A 17,764-nucleotide genomic window follows, 5' to 3' on the forward strand; every position below is an offset into this window, starting at 1 on the left:
GAGTCGGCCTCATTAGGGGCATTTAAGCGGCTATTAGATAGGCATATTGATGATAGTATAAGGTAGGGGTGGAGGTTAGATAGACCTTAGGATTAGGGTAAAAGTTCAGCACAACATAGTGGGCCGAAGGGCCTGTACTGTGCTGTACTGTTCTATGTTCTATGCTACTGTGCAATAAGCGTCTATGTCTAGATTTAAGACACAATGCAATTGTATTCATAATCAGTGTTACAGGTTATTTCTGTCAGAGACAATTACTTAATGTAATAGATACCATACGATTTTGATGATATGAGAGATTTTGGGAGAATATGGATTTTTAATTAAAATTAATGAAAACAAATAATATGTGAACATATAGAAAAAGATAACATAATTGAAAAAAAACATTTGAAATTGCATATTGTAAAGATTTTTTAAAATGCAATTGTGAGTTACACAACATAGACTTCAGCAGTTACCATCAACTTGTCAAAGGCAATTGTGGAGTAGCAACAAAGCTGACCTTGTCAATGATATTGTTGAAAGAATTTTCAGAGTCGACCAAGAGACAGCTTTGATATTTCGGAGAACATGCAACAAGAAATTTTTGGGGCCAAGCAAAAAGGTTCTGCTTTTCAGCTGAACTCTGGTGGAGTTAACTTCCTGTCAGCAAAACTCCAAGAAAATAATTTCTCAATGTTTCTAACTTATGAACATGCTGTTTCAAAACAATTTTGTCGCAAATACTGTGAAGGTCTTTCTTACAACAAAGCATTTATTTTATGATTACTGCTTTTTTTTAAATAATGCTGTACATATAAAACACATAGCTAGATACGCAGATGTAGATTTTTAAAGACCTTTGACCAGGTTTTATAGCATCTTTTGTACAGTACCCACCAAAAGTTGCAGCAAAAATCTTGGGACTTTTTTTTTGTGGCAGTGTTTTATATGTGCCAGAAGAAAAGAACAGGGCATTTGCATTATACTCTATACTAGAAATTGGTCTTTACATTGCTTTTCAAATGGAGCCATTGCCAGATTTGTGTGGTCCATTTCACTTCAACATTTGACCAGGTCAGTCCTTTGAATATGTAAGAAGCATTTTCCTGAGGAACCAGGAGATGCCTGTGTGCTCTTCCAACTCATTGCAAGTTGCAATATTCTTCCATCCTCACTGCCACTTCAAAACCTTCAAGACTTAACATGGGGCTACTGTCATTGAAGCAGGCAATCAACAGTTATTCAGAGGAGACCAGAAAACCAGCTCCTATTGATATCGATTCTCTTGCTTTGGGCTCAAATAAAAATAATCCCGCCAGCCAGAGATACTGCCAAGTCTGACAAGATGGAAGACTGGGGTCAGAAATTGTGGTGGAGAATAGTTGTATATTGAAAGAATCAAAATTCCCATCCATCAGTTTCAGATTGAAGGGTTACACAATCTGATCCTGGAGCATGTCTGACAAAAGTTTCCAACATTGAAGGAAAACAAATCAGAGATCTTCTGGTGGGTCTGGCATACACTGCAATATACAATTAATCATTTTGTACAGTAGTCACCAAGTCTCAATCTGACACCTGTAGTTACACATTATCTGCTCATGTCTTGAAGTCTGGGCTGTTATCTGAGAATACTAGTCACATGCAGTCCATCTAGTGGGTATCTGTGCACAGAGTGCAATACTGAACCTAATTATCTTCATCTGGGATCACAGAGGCATGTGCAGTCATAGAGTCACAGAACTGTACAGCATGGAAACAGACCCTTCAGTCTAACATGTCCATGCCAACCAGATGTCCTAAATTAATCTAGTCCCATTTGCCATCATTTGGCCCACATCCCTCTAAACCCTTCCTATTCATGTACCCATCCAGATGCTTTTTAAATGCTGTAATTGTACCAGTCTCCACCACTTCCTCTGGCAGCTCATTCTACACACACACACCACACTCCACATGAAAAAGTTGCCCCTTAGTTCCCTTTTAAATCTTTCCCTCTCACCTTAAACCCACGTCCTCTAGTTTTGGACTCCCCCACCCAGGGAAAAAGATCTTGTCTATTCACTCTATAAGGTCACCTCTCAGCCTCCGACGCTCCAGGGAAAATAGCCCCTGTCTATTCAGCCTCTCCCTATAGCTCAAACCCTCCAACCCTAGCAAAATCCTTGTAAACCTTTTCTGAACCCTTTCAAGTTTCACAACATCCTTCCTATAGCAGGGAGACGAGAACTGCATGCAGTATTCCAAGAACCAATAACCAATGTCCTGTACAGCAGCAACATGATCTCCCAACTCCTATACTCAATGCACTGACCAATAAAGGCAAGCATACCAAATGCCTTCTTCACTATTCCATCTACCTGCGACTTTACTTTCAAAGAACTATGAACCTGCACTCCAAGATCACTTTGTTCAGCAACACTCACCAGGACCTTACCATTAAGTGTATAAGTCCTGCCCTGATTTACCTTTCCAAAATGCAGCACCTCACATTTATCTAAATTAAACTCCATCTGCCACTCCTCGGCCCATTGGCCCATCTGATCGAGATCTTGTTGTACTCTGAGGCAACCTTCTTCACTGTCCACTACATCTCCAATTTGGTGTCATCTGCAAACTTACTAACCATACCTTCTATTTTCACATCCAAGTCATTTATATAAATGACAAAAAGCAGTGGACCCAGCACCAAGCCTTGCGGCAAACCACTGGTCACAGTCTCCAGCCTGAAAAGCAATCCTCCACCATCATCCTCTGTCCTCTATCTTCCAGCCAGTTCTGTATCCAAATGACTAGCTTTCCCTGTATTCCATGTGACCTAACCTTGCTAAGCAGTCTACCATGAGGAACCTTGTCGAAGTCCATATAAATCATGTCCACCGCTCTGTGCTCATCAATCCTGAGTTTTTTGAAGAAATAACAAAATCAAGTTAGTGAGACATGATTCCCCACACACAAAACCATGCTGACTATCCCTAACCAGTCCTTGCCTTTCCAAACACATGTAAACCCTGTCCCTCAGGACTCCCTCCAACAACTCGCTAACCACTGATGTCAGGCTCACCGGTCTATAGTTCCCTGGCTTTTCTTCACCACTTTTCTTAAATAGTGGCACCACATTAGCAATCTTCAAAGAAAGCTTTTACTTTAAGAGCATAGAATGATAGAGTCGGTATTTTTCTCCATTTACGAGTCCCCAGAAATTGCTGTCCGCTCATCTGACTTTCAGCTCAATATCATTTTACATTGTAATTAGTTCATCACAAGCATCTTAAGAACAACGTTTATGATAAGATAAAAGTTTATAACTATTTGACAATGCTTACTTGTGGACTCTATAGTGATATTTGATAAGAGCGGGGAGATTGAGATCAATTCCACAAAATGCAACAAAATCTGCAGTTGGACAAGTATGGCTAATGCACCATCGGTTGTGATGGAAACTAGCTTCTTGTTCGGAATATTTCTTTAAAACATTTTATGAGTTTGTAGTGGATATCCCTACCCCTTGTTTTCTCTTTAAGGGGCAAAAGGGAGTGAAGATCCTCTTTACTCGTTATGTGCTTAAACACAAGCGCACAAAAACAAAATCATGTCGATCATGTCAATGGATTCATCAAACATCGGTGAAAAGCATTCATAGTCCTACTGTAATTGCTGTAAGACATCCTTGGACAAATATTCTACTCATTATACCACTTGAAGCACCAAGTGACATGCTCTGGACTGTCATTTTTCTTTCTTCGTTTTTAAAATCTTTGAAGAAAGAGTCAGTGGCTGCAGTCATTACTTCACCATCTATTTTCCAGAGTTTTGCCAGAAAATGGTAAATGTAAAATAATGTACCATGCAGGCTTACCTTTTGCTGCCGGTTTACGGAAAAAAAAAATGACTGCTGGACTTTCAAAAATGGCTTTCAGCTTGTCAACTTTCTTTGTCCAAAGCATGCTGTTCCAGGAAAAACTATGCTGGACTCTACTGGGCATCCTTCTGTGTTGTCATTCTAAAATTCCCATTTTTACTTATCAATATAAGTTGGTGACATATAAGGCACACCCCTCTTTTATAAAGTTGTGAACAGAAATTCATTTGCCCATTCCATATGGAAGTTGTAGATTTTTGGTTTATTTTTTAGATGGATGAGGTTCATCATTCATCATTATTGTTTCACCTTATAATTTGTGACGTCAATCTGCTGCTGGTCACACTGCACGTAGCCTTCTGGATCCTTGCCTCTGGAACATCCAAAATGTTGCCAACTGCTTTCAACTATAAAGCCATGAGAAGTCACCCCCAAGGTCACTACTTGTTTCCAGGGGCCCGGTCAGCTTCAATTACTCAGATAGCGTAAGTATGTCACAGCAGCATTCCCCAAGAAGGTCCATGCAGGACAAAAAGATGAAGATTAGCAAGTGAAGAAAAAACACACTGCAGGTCTACAGGGAATGGGCAGAGCAGCAAGACTAACTGAGCTGTTCTTGCAGAGAATCCTCATTGACATGATAGGTTGAATAGTCCGTTTCTAGTACTGAAATATATTGGTTTCACACATCAGTTCCTAAAATATTTCTTATTGATTTGTTGAAAATTTACGACTGATTTATCATAATTCACCTTACAATTCCAAAACACCCCCACCCTCCGTAAGTAGATAGGGTTTCTAGTTGTTTTCCTGAAAGGTCACACTCTCATTGCTAGTTTGTGTCCCCCAGCCCTAGACTCCTCAGGTTTGTCTCTAGCTATTCTATTTTCCTTAAAATCTTCAGTCATGAAAAGGAACAGAGAATGTAGACTAAATGCTAATGTTTTTGATTTTCAGAGATAAAAGAAAAAGTATCAGGAATGAAACTATAAACACACACTTTAAATTTTGGACTTGGCAAAAATGCTAACTATAAAGTTCCTTTCACACACTTCTCTCCCAGAGAAAGGAAATAATTTCAATTTGAACTCTCAATTAGTGGGTGATTACTGCCCCCTGCTGCCCATCAGTCACCCAAGTGATTGCCACTCAAATATATCAATTCTTCAAGCAAAACAATGATGTAAAAAGAGTGGATCACATTTGTAAGTTAGTAAGTGGATGTCATGCAGCATCATGACAATTGACATGTGCAAAGGGACATGGGCAGGCAGTGAAAACAACTGTCATAGTTTCTGCGATCAACCAGTCGATCATAATCTACATTTTGGAAACAACAGATCAAGAAAGACAAGGGTAGTAAATACATGGGAACACCATCCACCTGAAAGTTCTCCTTCAAGCCACTCACCATCCTGACTTGGAAACATATCGCCTTTGCTTCAATGTCTCTGGGATAAAATCCTGGAACAACAACTCAAACAACACTGTAAGTGTACTTATTAAAGAGGGCAACTAAGATGAATAAGAAATGCTATGGCAGCTGGCTAAGCCTACATCCCTGAACGATCAGCTCCACAAGAGAAAGTGTGACTGCTCTACAACCTAACTTAATAGATCAACCCATATCCTTTAGTCCTTAATATCTCGGATAGACATTATACGATCCCAAATTTAAAATTTATGACCGATTTATGGACCAATGCTGGGACAGCTGGTGAAACCTACAGAGGTTGTGAATCGTGGATTTCTATACCACAGAGGGTTGTCGAGGCTAGGTTGCAAAGCAAATTCAGGACTGAGATGGACAGATTTTTAATCAGTAAGGGAATAAAGTGTTACAGGGAAAATGCAGAAAAGTGGAGTTGAGGATTATCAGATCAACCGTGATCTCATTGAATGGCAGAGCAAACTCGATGGATTGAAAAGCCTACATCTGTGTCTATGTTTTATGGTCTTATACCTCAAGGTACCAATTGCCGCATTTATTGTATTGACAATCGGATTTTTGTTGACTTGACACAATGATTTTCAGATTCACCATCCAGGCATTTTGGATCAGTGTTGGGGCTGCCCGTGGCTGAAAGCAGTAAAAAATGCTGAAAGTGGTTCTCAGTTGACTTAGAATAGCCTATTTAGTGTAATATTAAAGTAAATCAAAAGTGAGGACAATTGTAGCTTTGTAGACAGAATATGTCCAAGGTAACAAGATAAAGTTAGCACACTAAGGGTCCTGTTGCAAACACACAGCTGCAGTTGTTTATACAGACAGCTGGATAAGGACACCGTAGAGTATGCTGATAAAGCAATTCCATACCTAACTGATGTAAAATCTGAGATTCATCACAAATAGATTTACTTTGGTTAAGATTCCCACATAATCATAGTTATAGATTTTGAATTAGTGAAAGATTATACATATAACCACCTAAAAAAACGCAACAAGCATTAAAGGGATTCTATTATAATTCCTATGGACAACACAGCACTAGACAGTAAGAGAGGACCCCACATTACTAGCAGGGAGGATTGAATTACAGGTGCAGAAGTCAGAATGTGGTTAAATACAGCATGCATTGTGAAGGCCCAAGGATAGAGATAAGGGTGTGTGGTAAATATCATGAGATCATGGAAAACTAAGGGCTGTCCATAACTCTGCCTATCATTGACCATACAGTCACATAATTAATTTGATTGGATGAGTGTATAATTACTTAATAATATGATTGATCTTTAATTGCAAAAGATGGGCTGAAAACAAAGTCCATAAAAGTTTATGCCTTTCCTTTGTTCATTAAAGAAACTTCTGACCCCCAGAGGTTTCTTCCCACACGTGTAATTTCAATAAACTCTTTGATCCTGCAAGTGTACTCCAGTTGATTTATTTAGTCATTCCGCCCCAACAGACATGAACTTTTAACTGGTTTGTCTGGCAATTTAGTGATGCAAACGTTACTGAATTAAAATAATACTGCACATACTAACATCTTTAATTTTACATCAAGAAGCATGGAGTGTAAAAGCAAACGAACTCTCGCACTGTAGAACTCTCTCTCACTTTCATTTTTCATCCTAATCTGTGCTTTCAGTTAATAATATTAATCTGTCTTTTCTGAGAGGAAGAAATCGCAATAATGAATTCTGAAAAACAGAATCACGATATATAGGCTTACAGAAATATAAGAATAACAATCTTACCACATGCAGAGGTAACCACAGGGGACAGACTAGCCAGAGGTCTAGTTGAAGGTAAAGCTGGGGAAAGTAGTTAGAGAAAAGTTTTATCTTCGTATGAAATAAGACATCCAAAGTACGAAGATATGTAAAGACTAATTCAGAAATACCAAAGCATTAAAACACAACTCTGTAATGGCATATTTGAAGTTACGAATAATTCTAACACACGAGTGTAGAAATTTGGGTTAGTGATATCCAGTGGATGAATACTTATGTGCTGACATTATTTTAGCAAGAGGCTTACAGTGTAATAATCCTCTCCCTCTGAGAAAATGAAGCAGAGGGAAAAGTCACAAACATTTGCATTTGTTCATTAAATGATCAGCTGTTGTGGTCTGCCTTTATTATTTGCACTGTATTTGGAACCAATATACTGGAACAAAATTTACGACTTTGTGTGGCATACTCAAGTGACAAGGTTAGTTATTGCCTCAAATAGATATCACTCCAAGGCTTATAATGAATCCTGGTGGGGCGTGTCTGCAAAATCCGTTCTGAACTTTGAGTTGTATTAGAGAGAGCCGGTTGATCCTAGTCACTGAGCTTGTAACCTTACTTGTAGTTATTCAGTCTTTTGAGAGAATACAACCATGTTAAATAAAAGTGCGAACACATCTGGATCTGATGGGATCAAACTGGTCAAAGTAGGCCACATTCAAGTCCCTTATGTCCAGGAATGGGCAGGCAAAGTGGAAATGCCATAGGAAATGCAGGGTTACAAGGATGGGGTGGATCTGGGTGCGATGCTCTTCAGAGGGTCAATATGGGCTCAATGGGCTGAATGACTTGCTTCCACACTGTAGGGATTCTATGATTCTATTTCTGTTCTTGCCCTGTGCCCACCTCTGTTCCCTGTATCTGCTTAATTGCTGTTAACCTCTAGCATTTCCTAGTCTCAGTTATTTATTGGCTAAGATTTCCTCAGAACTTTTGAGGTTGACTGACAGTGTTGGTAAAATGTTGGTGAAAGATTTTGGGAGGGAAGCCCAATGTGTTCCCACTGCCACCTGTAATAGGATCAGCAGAAGCATGGTCACCCAAGGTAGATAGCCAATTAATTTGTACATTAATGGATATTTTACCAGACTGCCAGCATCTTGTCAGCATTTAAACATTCCCTTGCCATGTAGAGAGTCCACCAGCTGTATTAAGGCAACCTCCCATCACCTTCTCGAGGTGAAGCAAGGGGAAAGAGGGCTTTGGTTTCTTAAGTGTTTACACTCTGAAAGGGCAGCCCCTGGTGCCAGTGGCTATATCATTACCAAAGGATTTACCTCTCTAATTGCAAAGGTCTGCTTGACCCTAGCACAGGAATGGATTGTTCGACTTATCAATGAGAGCACCTCAATATAGAGTTGCCTTCTTTCACCTTGTAGTGAAATTTATGTCATACTTCACCTTGCAAATGTATTGATTCATTTGTTATTTGTGGCTTTTGCATTTTTGAATGTTGTTTTCTTTCTTCCCCCATAATTTAAAAAATGTATAAAGCCCAAAAATGTTTCAAATATGATTATTTCTATTTGAATGGACAGAGGACTTAACTTCAACTTGCTGCTTGAGAGGAACTCGTACTGTGACAATTCCAAGTAAGATACAGAAGATAAAACTTGTCTTAGCAGTTTGCCCAAACATTCCAAAACCATGAAACCTTAATCTTTTCATCTTCAGGCATTATAAAAGTAATTAATCCATTACATTTACGCTTCATGTACTTGTTAGTTTATTTGTTTTATATCTAAATTTAACTGTAAGTATAAATTATATGGCAGTCTACCTTGGAGTTTAAAACATATATTATCCCAAACTGAATGGGTGGCATATCACAAATTTGTATAGCATCCAGCAAGCACGTTAGCACACAGGTAATTGTTAACCTACATAATATGCAGCTTTACAAAAGGTAAAAATTATTCATTGTAGAAATATAGTGGGAATTGCAGTGTATCTATTGAGAAAGAAGATGGTTCCATAAACTCAAATTCTGGCATGCGAGATCACATTTTTTCAGCAATTATTCTGATCCTTGTTGTAGTTAATCATAATCGACATCCAAAAAAAAAACTTACCTCTTCGTACCATTAGACTGACATCAGCTCTCTTTTCAGTTTGATTTAATCCATGTTTAGTTTGCCACTTTACTTCACAGGTATAGGTTCCTCGATCACTATATGCCACATTTTTCAGGATAAGTGAAACATCACCAGATCCAGGACCATGCTGGATATGAATTCTGCCCCGATTGTTGAAAAGAGGAATATAACTACCACTTTCATCTCGTCGAATAATAACGGTGTATGTATTAATATACCAAGTAACTTCTAATTCAACATATATAGGCGATGGATAGTAGGTACAAGGAATGTTGACTGAATTCCTCAACTGCCCAATCACCACCTCAGGAACAGTCAGTGTAAGTGAATCAGCTGTAAAATAAATAAACAGGATATTAAATGATAGATTCTATGATCCACTGAGGGGTAAAAAAAGTCTGCAGGGATACTCAGCCAACAGTGCAGATTTTATAGCTGCAACTCAATGAGGCCATTTTGAACTTGACTAAGGATAAGACATTCTCAGTTAGTGATATTGGAGTAAACCAGCAAATGGATACACAATATATGAGTACATTTTTTTTGAAATTACATTTGTTTGGATTGCCGTGTTATTTTCTCTATAATATGGGATGATAGAATGTGGAAGGCGGCCATTCGGCCCATTGAGTCCACACTGACCCTCTGAAGAGGATCCCATTCAGACCCACCCCCTTTCCCTATCCCTGTAACCCTGCATTTTTCATGGTTAATATACCAAACCTGCACATCCCTGGACACTGTGGGCAACTTAGCATGGCCTATCCACCGAACCTGTACATCTTTAGACCGTGTGAGGAAACCTGAACACCTGGACAAACCCACACAGATACAGGGAGATTGTGCAAACTCCACACAGACAATTGCCTGAGGGTGGAGTTGAACCCGAGTCCCTGGCACTGTGAGGCAGCAGTGTTTTTAGTAGGTTAAAACCAGTGGTTTTCAAACTTGTGAGAATTGGTAGCATCCACAATGTTAATTTATTATATACAGATAAATCAAATACTTAAATATGGAGGCCTTCATGTCCATGAATCCCAGTTTGAAAACCTGTTAGCCAAGAATTAATGAGTTCATAACATTACAGGTATTCAATGAGCAAGGGATTTTCTCTGATGTCCCGACCATCTTTCCTCGTTCAACCAATACAGTCAGGTAGTCACCTATCTCATTCCACACAAGGTGACTGTTGTGGTTGTCTACTTCCTGTTTCTAATGCAGTTATGCTAAATTGCAAATGGGGATGGACTGGTTATAACTAGTGTTGTGCTTGAGCATAAGCATATATGACTGGAGAATTCACCCATGAGTAAATTTTCTCCTAATCTAAATAGAGCTAAAGATTTAAACAACTAACTTTTTGTTTAAAGTAGCTTTGGTCTGACTTTTGCAAAGCTAAATTGATGCAAGATCACCTTTTTTGACATCAATGTTTGTTGATAAAATATCTTTGGTGAGATCAGGGCTTGGGTGTACAATTTTTTTTTGGGTCAGAACTACAACATTAAAGTCTGAGATGTTTCTTACTACTAAAGGCTGAGATGTTTGACTAGATTTCAGTTGACGACAAGACAATTTTGTAAAATGAGTCAGGCAGATTTTAATGTACATTAATTCTTCTGAAGTATATAATGGAAGATAAATAGAAGTGGACTATATCTGATGAAGCACTCTAAAGTGCTTTTAAAAAAAAACTCCTTGATACAATTATTTTTGTTGATTAAGTCGCTTACTTCATTTTTTTTCTTTGTATGACTTTTCTTTGTGATATTATTTACTTGAATCTTGGGTCTCAAGTCATTTCTGAACTAATTTATTTTAAAACATGCTGGTACAATAATGGAACACCATCTTTCACCTCTAAGATCTAACTTAGAATCTGGGAAATTGCTAACCTCTTTTTTCCTTTACAACTTGGATGGATAGTACACCAAAAACAAACCCCCAAATGTTAGCTGTAGTAGAATATTACATGTACCAGCGTAGATATCTCATCCTATTCACAAGATGCAGCTGCAATTTTATGTGCTAATACTTAGAGACCTTTCAAACGTAGACTATACAAAGTAACTTTCCATAGACAAAGCTCAGCAAAGAAGTACGAAGGAATATTTATCATCAACACGTAAAAACACTCACTCGAGAAACTCAAACTGATCCAGATTGGATCAGTGCACTCTGGTTGCAGCATTTATAATTTAAACGACACACTGCCTCAAAAAAACTGCTAGTTCAAGAATAAGTCCCTTACTTGTGATGTCACGACCAAAGATTAAAGCAGCAATATTAAGAGAAAACAGTCACTTCCAGGCACCACATTCAAGTCACATACTGGCTCAGAGACACATAATTTCTTCTCCAGTGCACTTTGGAATTGTCTAATGTTATTAATGGAGTACTCACCACCAGGATGCTTAGCTTCAGTTATGACAGCAGATGGCAGAAAATGCCTTGGATATAAAAGAATGATCAAAGCACTGAAAGTGTTAGAAGGTTTTGTTATTGCAGTCACCAAAATGCATTTCATCTTGGGGAGGGAGTAATTTAAAGAACTAAGGGACACAATGTTAAATCTAGAGGCCCCTGCAGGAGCAAAATCAGGAATCACTTTTTTTAATACAAAACATAGTCAAAATCTAGAGCTCCCAAGCCATCTCCAACACAATAAACGGTGGTGGATACCCACAGCTTTAAAGACTGAGATACACAGAGTATTGATGCTTTAAGGCATCGAGAGATAAAGAGCAGTAATGGAGAAAAATTGAGTCCAGGTCCAGGACAATCTTTATGTAATTGAACAATGCAGCTAGTTCAATTTCTTGATTTATTAATGGTTGCTATGACTTAATAACACCAACCACCTTGAGTAAATCAGGGTGGGCAAGGTGTTCAATTTTGCCAATCTCACCCACATACTAAGAATAGAAAGAAACAATACAAACTATTACAAGCACACAATCAAAACATGTTTTTTTAAAAATACTTTTTGAACTATTGAGTTGTACAAAAATTGTAATAGCGTGCTATACACTGAGACTGACTGAATGCAGCATCTCTATAACCAACTTGTGTTTATATTGTCTTTTAACATTGTAAAACCTTCCAAGATGCTTCAGAGGATTAAAAAAAAAATTTGAAGCTGAGCCACATGAGACTTGACCAAAGTGGTATGCTTTAGGTGCATCATAAAGGAGAAAGCTTTAGAGACGGAATTCCAAAGCTTAAGGCTTCAGCAGCTGAAGGCTTTGAAGGGGCGCAGATTGCTGAAAATTGTAGAGCTGGAGGAAATTAGGGACAAGTAGATGTGATGCCATGGTGTGGTTTGAAAACAAGGATGAAAAATTTACAACCAGGGTGTCACTTAACTGGGAGTTAACGTATGTCGTAGAGCACAGGGACGATGAGTGAACAGGACTTGGCATTAGAGAAAGATAATAAATGCTTTGGTTGCAGTCTTCCAAAATGCCCTGGATTCTAAAAGGATCCCAGTGCACAGGAAATTTGCAAAGTAACACTATTCAAAAAAATGGAAGGAGACAGATGTTGGGAAACGAAAAGGTTAGTTAGCCTGACATCTGTCATTGGAAAATTGCTGGAGGCCATTATTAAGAAAGCTATAGCTGGATACTTAGAAACTCATCACGTAATCAGGTGGATTCCAAATGATTCTGTGAAAAGAAATCATGTTTATTTCTTTTTGTAGAACTAGAAATATAGAAAGGAGTAGGCCATTCAGCCCTTCAAGTCCGCTGCACCATTCTAGATTATGGCTGGTCATCCTGTTTGGTGGAGGCCACAGGATGGACAATGGAGATCTGCAAGAGCCACAGCATTGTCTTGAGTAAGAACATGAGGATGTTTTTAACTGGTTGGGGATGGCAGGCGGAATGGAGCTGGAGGGCCTGGCCGCCAACTGAAGTACCCCAAGAAGAGACTTCTGGGGGCTTGCATGTGGTTTCTCCTCCGGTTTAAAACCATTCTTGCATTGCTCTTGAGGGAAAGGGGCACCTGGAATGAGAGAGTCTCCCCCATCCCCTCACCCTATCAATTTTCTGTGGATGTTGATCTGATGTTCCCTTTGCAATAAACACAAACATTCCATTTATCTTCCTAATCACTTGGTGCACCTGTATTTTAATCTTTTGTGATTCAGAACCCCTGGAATTCTCTGTAGCACAGAGTTCTGTAGTTTTGTTTCATTTAAATAGTAGAGTGCTTTTCTATTCTTTCTGCCAAAATGGAGAAATTCACATCTACCCATATTATACTCCACTTAGCAAATTTCTTGCTGACTCAAAAGGAACAGAATGGATGAAGCAATTATTCTTGGTACTGACTTCTGTGGTAAGATAGTGTGAAAGGAGATTTAGAAAAAGGCTCAGAGTAGATAGGGAGATGGAGCCTTCAGTAGTGGTCAAACGGGAACAATCTAGTTGGCCTTGACTGCATCAAGCATACAGTATCTCCGAGATGTTTTGGCTATCCCCCTAAATTCCCTTTCTCCAAGAGATGCTCTCTCGTTGGTATAGGACACTCGACTGCAGGGCGTACAAGTTGAAAATTGGAGTCACTGCCACTCTGCAGGGGCCTTCCGAATGGAATAAGTGTGGGCTGGGCTAGCAGAAGGTGGCAGTCTCCACAGCCTGGAGCTTATCAGAAGCACAGAAGAGCAGAATATCACGGATGACCGAGTGCCTGCCGACAGATTGTAACTACGCAGGAATGGAAAGTTTCCCAAAAGTCCACATTTGCCTCACCTCCATTTCCCTCAATACACCATCAACAACTGGTACAGAAGACACCTTGAAGGATGCAGTCATATCACCAATTTAGACATACTGTCATATGTACCTCAGCTGGATGAGAATTATGAAGACTCAAAACTCTTCTCTGCTTATCTCTTTCACTTCAGTCTCTTTGGCTGTCATGATGCTGCTGCACATTAGCAACATTGGTTGTTAAATTGCTACTGCAACTCTTTCTTTCCTTCTTGTTGGTTATGCATAAACACTTATAATTAGTAGTAAATTCCCACAAGGAAAATAAAACTGTGTTGACTACCAACAATCTATATCCATTTGTAGACACGCTATCTCTTCTTCACAATTTACTGTTTTATCCACCTTGTTTTCATCAGCAAATTTATTTGGTCCATTCATCCAAGCCACAGATATAGTTTAGAAATGATTGAAGACCTAGCACCATTCACTGTCGTCCTCCACTCATTATAGCTTGCCTACCCAAAAATGACCCACTTATCCTCATACTCTGCTTCCTTTCAGCAAAGGAATCATCCATACTGATATGTTACCCCTACACTTTGAACTCCTACTTTGTGCCGTCAGCTTTGATATGAAACCTTACCAAATGCAGTTTCGAAATCCAAGTACACAACATTCACAGGCTCCCATTTACCCAACACATTTAATTTTCTCAAAGAATTGGTTAGTGAAGTACAACAAGGATCAAGGACTTATACACTTAATGGTAAGGTCCTGGGGAGTGTTGCTGAACAAACCTTGGAGTGCAGGTTCATAGTTCCTTGAAAGCAGAGTCGCAGGTAGATAGGGTAGTGAAGGTGGTGTTTGGTCAATGCATTGAGTATAGGAATTGAGAGATTATGTTGCGGCTGTATAGGACATGGGTTAGGCCACTTTTGGAATACTGCATTCAATTCTGGTCCCCATGCTATAGGAAAGATGTTGTGAAACTTGAAAGGATTCAGACAAGATTTACAAAGATGTCACCAGGGTTGGAGGGTTTGAGCTACAGGGAGAGGCTGAATAGACTGGGGCTATTTTCCCTGAAGCATCGGAGGCTGAGGATATATGAATAGGAAGGGTTTAGAGGGATAAGGGCCAAATGCTGACAAATGGGACTAAGTTTATTTAGGATGGTTGATATGGAGGAATTGGACTAAAAGGGTCTATCTCCATGCTCTACACTCTATGACTCTGAGGCTTCAGCTAGTCCGTTATCGTTGATCTAGATGTAGGGACCAGATGGAACTTTTCCTAAATGAAGGGACCAAATGTAAGTTTGTAAATGGCCCAAAGCTAGGGCAGAAGGATATTTATGAGGAGGATGCAAATAAAACTTCAAGAGGATTTGGACAGAATTAGTGAGTAAGCAAGTTGGCAGATAGGATATACTGTGAATTAGTGGGAGGTTATTGGTAAGAAGAAGACGTGCAGAGTACTTGAAAAAAACTGTTGATGTCTAAAGAGACCTGTGTTAGAACCCTCACTGATTTTTCATGAGTTTTATTTTATTCTTTTATCAATTTGGTTTGGAGCTGTGAACTGAGAATTGTGAGCTGAAAAGGGCCTTTGGCATATGGAGTGTGGCTGGTGTTTTTTAAAAAAATGGTCAAAAGAACAAAAAAGGCTATTGTTTGTTTATTTGTTTGTGAGCCCAGGCCTTGAAGTTAATTATAAATTGACATGTGATCAAAAGGATTCTATAGACGCTTTGACATGGAGGAGAACAGTACACATAACCAGATAGCAAATGTTTGACATTAAAGCGGTCAGTACCTGGGAATTGGTTCTAGCAAGTCAAACTTACGCTAAAGCAGATGGCAGATGTTGAATGGTGACTGGAACCTCATGGGTAGACGCAGTCAATCTGACAGAGATAGGGCAGGAGTTATGAACTGGGATTTGGAATGTGCTTTTTGTGAGAAGGAGTTAGACTGTCAATGCTACAGCATGCAGATTCGAAAGGTCCCTGCCTAATCTCCATTATCAGTTATTGAAAATTCAGAGAGTAAAAACCAAGTATTACTGACTTCCTGGGTGAGCTGAAAAGGTACCCCCGATTGTTGCTTGGTTGACTTTCTGAAGGTGTCAATCTACACTCCTGCAGAACAACACATCATAAAAACCATTTAAGTAATCTGCCCAATTTTTGTTATTTTCTTTTAATTATCCCTCAACTCTTTTCTCGTCCATATTTTGAGAGTGTGGGACTGGAATCAAAGGTTTAAAATCACAGACACTAATTATATTACTTTGGTGTTTAATTTTGCTCTGCTAAAGTTACTGTACTATTGATAAATTGCTAAGTCTTTTGTTGAAGCTGCAGACCCAGAGTCTCAAATTAATTATTCAGAGAGTCTGGAATTGGTTATTCAAAAAGTCTGGGTAGGAAACACTGTGGTCAATTGAGAGTCTTTGAAGTGTTCGATTTTACCTAATTGCCAATACAGAGGTAAAAAGATTGATTTGATTCGGCTGTCTGTCTCAGTGTCATAACATCTGGATGTCCTTGTTCATAAATTCATGAACGCTAACGGCAAGTACAGCTAGCAATTAAGGTTGTAAATGGTATGTTGGACATTAACAGAAGATTATTTGAGTACAGCATAAAGATATCCCAATTCCATTGTACAGAACCTTGATGAGACAGAATCCAGGATCATCTACAGTTTTGGTCCCTCTAGCTCAGGAAGGGAGCCCGATAGAGAGAGAGGAGTGCTGATTTGGCTGGACAGTTCTTTGAAGAGACATTGAGGAGGCAGGGCCTGATTTCTCTGGAGTTTAAAAGAATGAGAGGTGATCTCTTGAAACTTTCAAAGTTCTTAAATGGTTAGAAGATAGATACAGCAAGGACGTTTCCTCTGACTGGTGGATCCAGAACAAGGAGAGACAGCTTTATAAACAGGGGCAAGCCATTTAGGACAGATGAAGATGAATTTCTTCAAAGAGCAGTGGATCTTTGGAGTTTTCTACCCCAGAAGGCTGTGCAAGTTCAGGCATTGAGGACACTCAAGACAGTTAATACATTTCCAAACACTAATGACATCAAGGGCTATTGGGATAGCTCAAGTAAACAACATTGAAGTGCATGTTGATAGATGTGAAGCTGGAAAAGCACAGCAGGTCAGACACCATCTGAGGGGCAGAAAAGTCAACATTTCAGGCCAAAACCCTTCACCAGGACTGGGGAGGGGGAGGATATCTGGGATGTCATCTGCTCCCAGGAAAAGGCATTTTACTCCAGGACATCCCAGATAGCCTCCTACTTTAGGGACCGGAATTACCCCTCTTCTGTAATTAAAGATGTCCTCAACAGCATCTCCTCCATTTCCCACACTGCAGCCCTCAAACCTCCTTCCCCCAAGAACAAGAAGGATACAGTCCCCTTAGTCCTCACATACCACCCCACCAACCTCTAAATCTAACGCATCATCCTCCAACATTTCTGCCGACTATAATCAGACCCCACCACCAAAAAGATACTTCCTTCCCCACCTATGTCCACTTTCAGCAGGGACCCGTTCATTCTGCGGCTCCCTCATCAGCTCTACACTCCCCAACTTCACCACCACACCCAGTCCCTTCCCCTGCAACTTCAAGAGGTGCAACACCTGCTCCTACACCTCCCCTCTCCAAGGCCCCAAACATTCCCTCCAGATCCAGCAAAGATTCACCTGCACTTCATCCAACCTGATCTACTGTATCCCGATATGGTCTCCTCTATAAAGGGGAGGCCAAACACAGACTCGGGGACCGGTTTGCGAAGCATCTGCACTCTACATGCACCAACCAACCCGACCTTCCGGTTGCCATCCATTTTAATTGTC

General features: G+C 39.6%; 1 protein-coding gene across 2 annotated transcripts in view; it reads right to left on the reverse strand.

Annotated features, from left to right (window-relative positions):
* The window catches only part of LOC109927730 (paraspeckle component 1-like), a 191,104-nt gene that overhangs the window by 88,998 nt on the left and 84,342 nt on the right, over window positions 1-17,764 (reverse strand). The window contains exons 11-12 of one of the 2 annotated variants that reach the window (XR_007263668.1): window positions 9,154-9,510; window positions 4,132-7,102 (exon numbers count right to left, since the gene is read on the reverse strand). The exons of the other annotated variant lie outside the window; for it this stretch is intronic. The gene's annotated coding sequence lies outside the window, so the exon portion shown is untranslated. Of the gene's footprint in view, window positions 1-4,131; window positions 7,103-9,153; window positions 9,511-17,764 lie in introns of those variants that run through there. 2 annotated transcript variants of the gene reach the window in all.

Source organism: Rhincodon typus, chromosome 14 (genome assembly GCF_021869965.1).
Source record: "Rhincodon typus isolate 14 chromosome 14, sRhiTyp1.1, whole genome shotgun sequence".
Lineage (NCBI taxonomy): Eukaryota > Metazoa > Chordata > Chondrichthyes > Orectolobiformes > Rhincodontidae > Rhincodon > Rhincodon typus.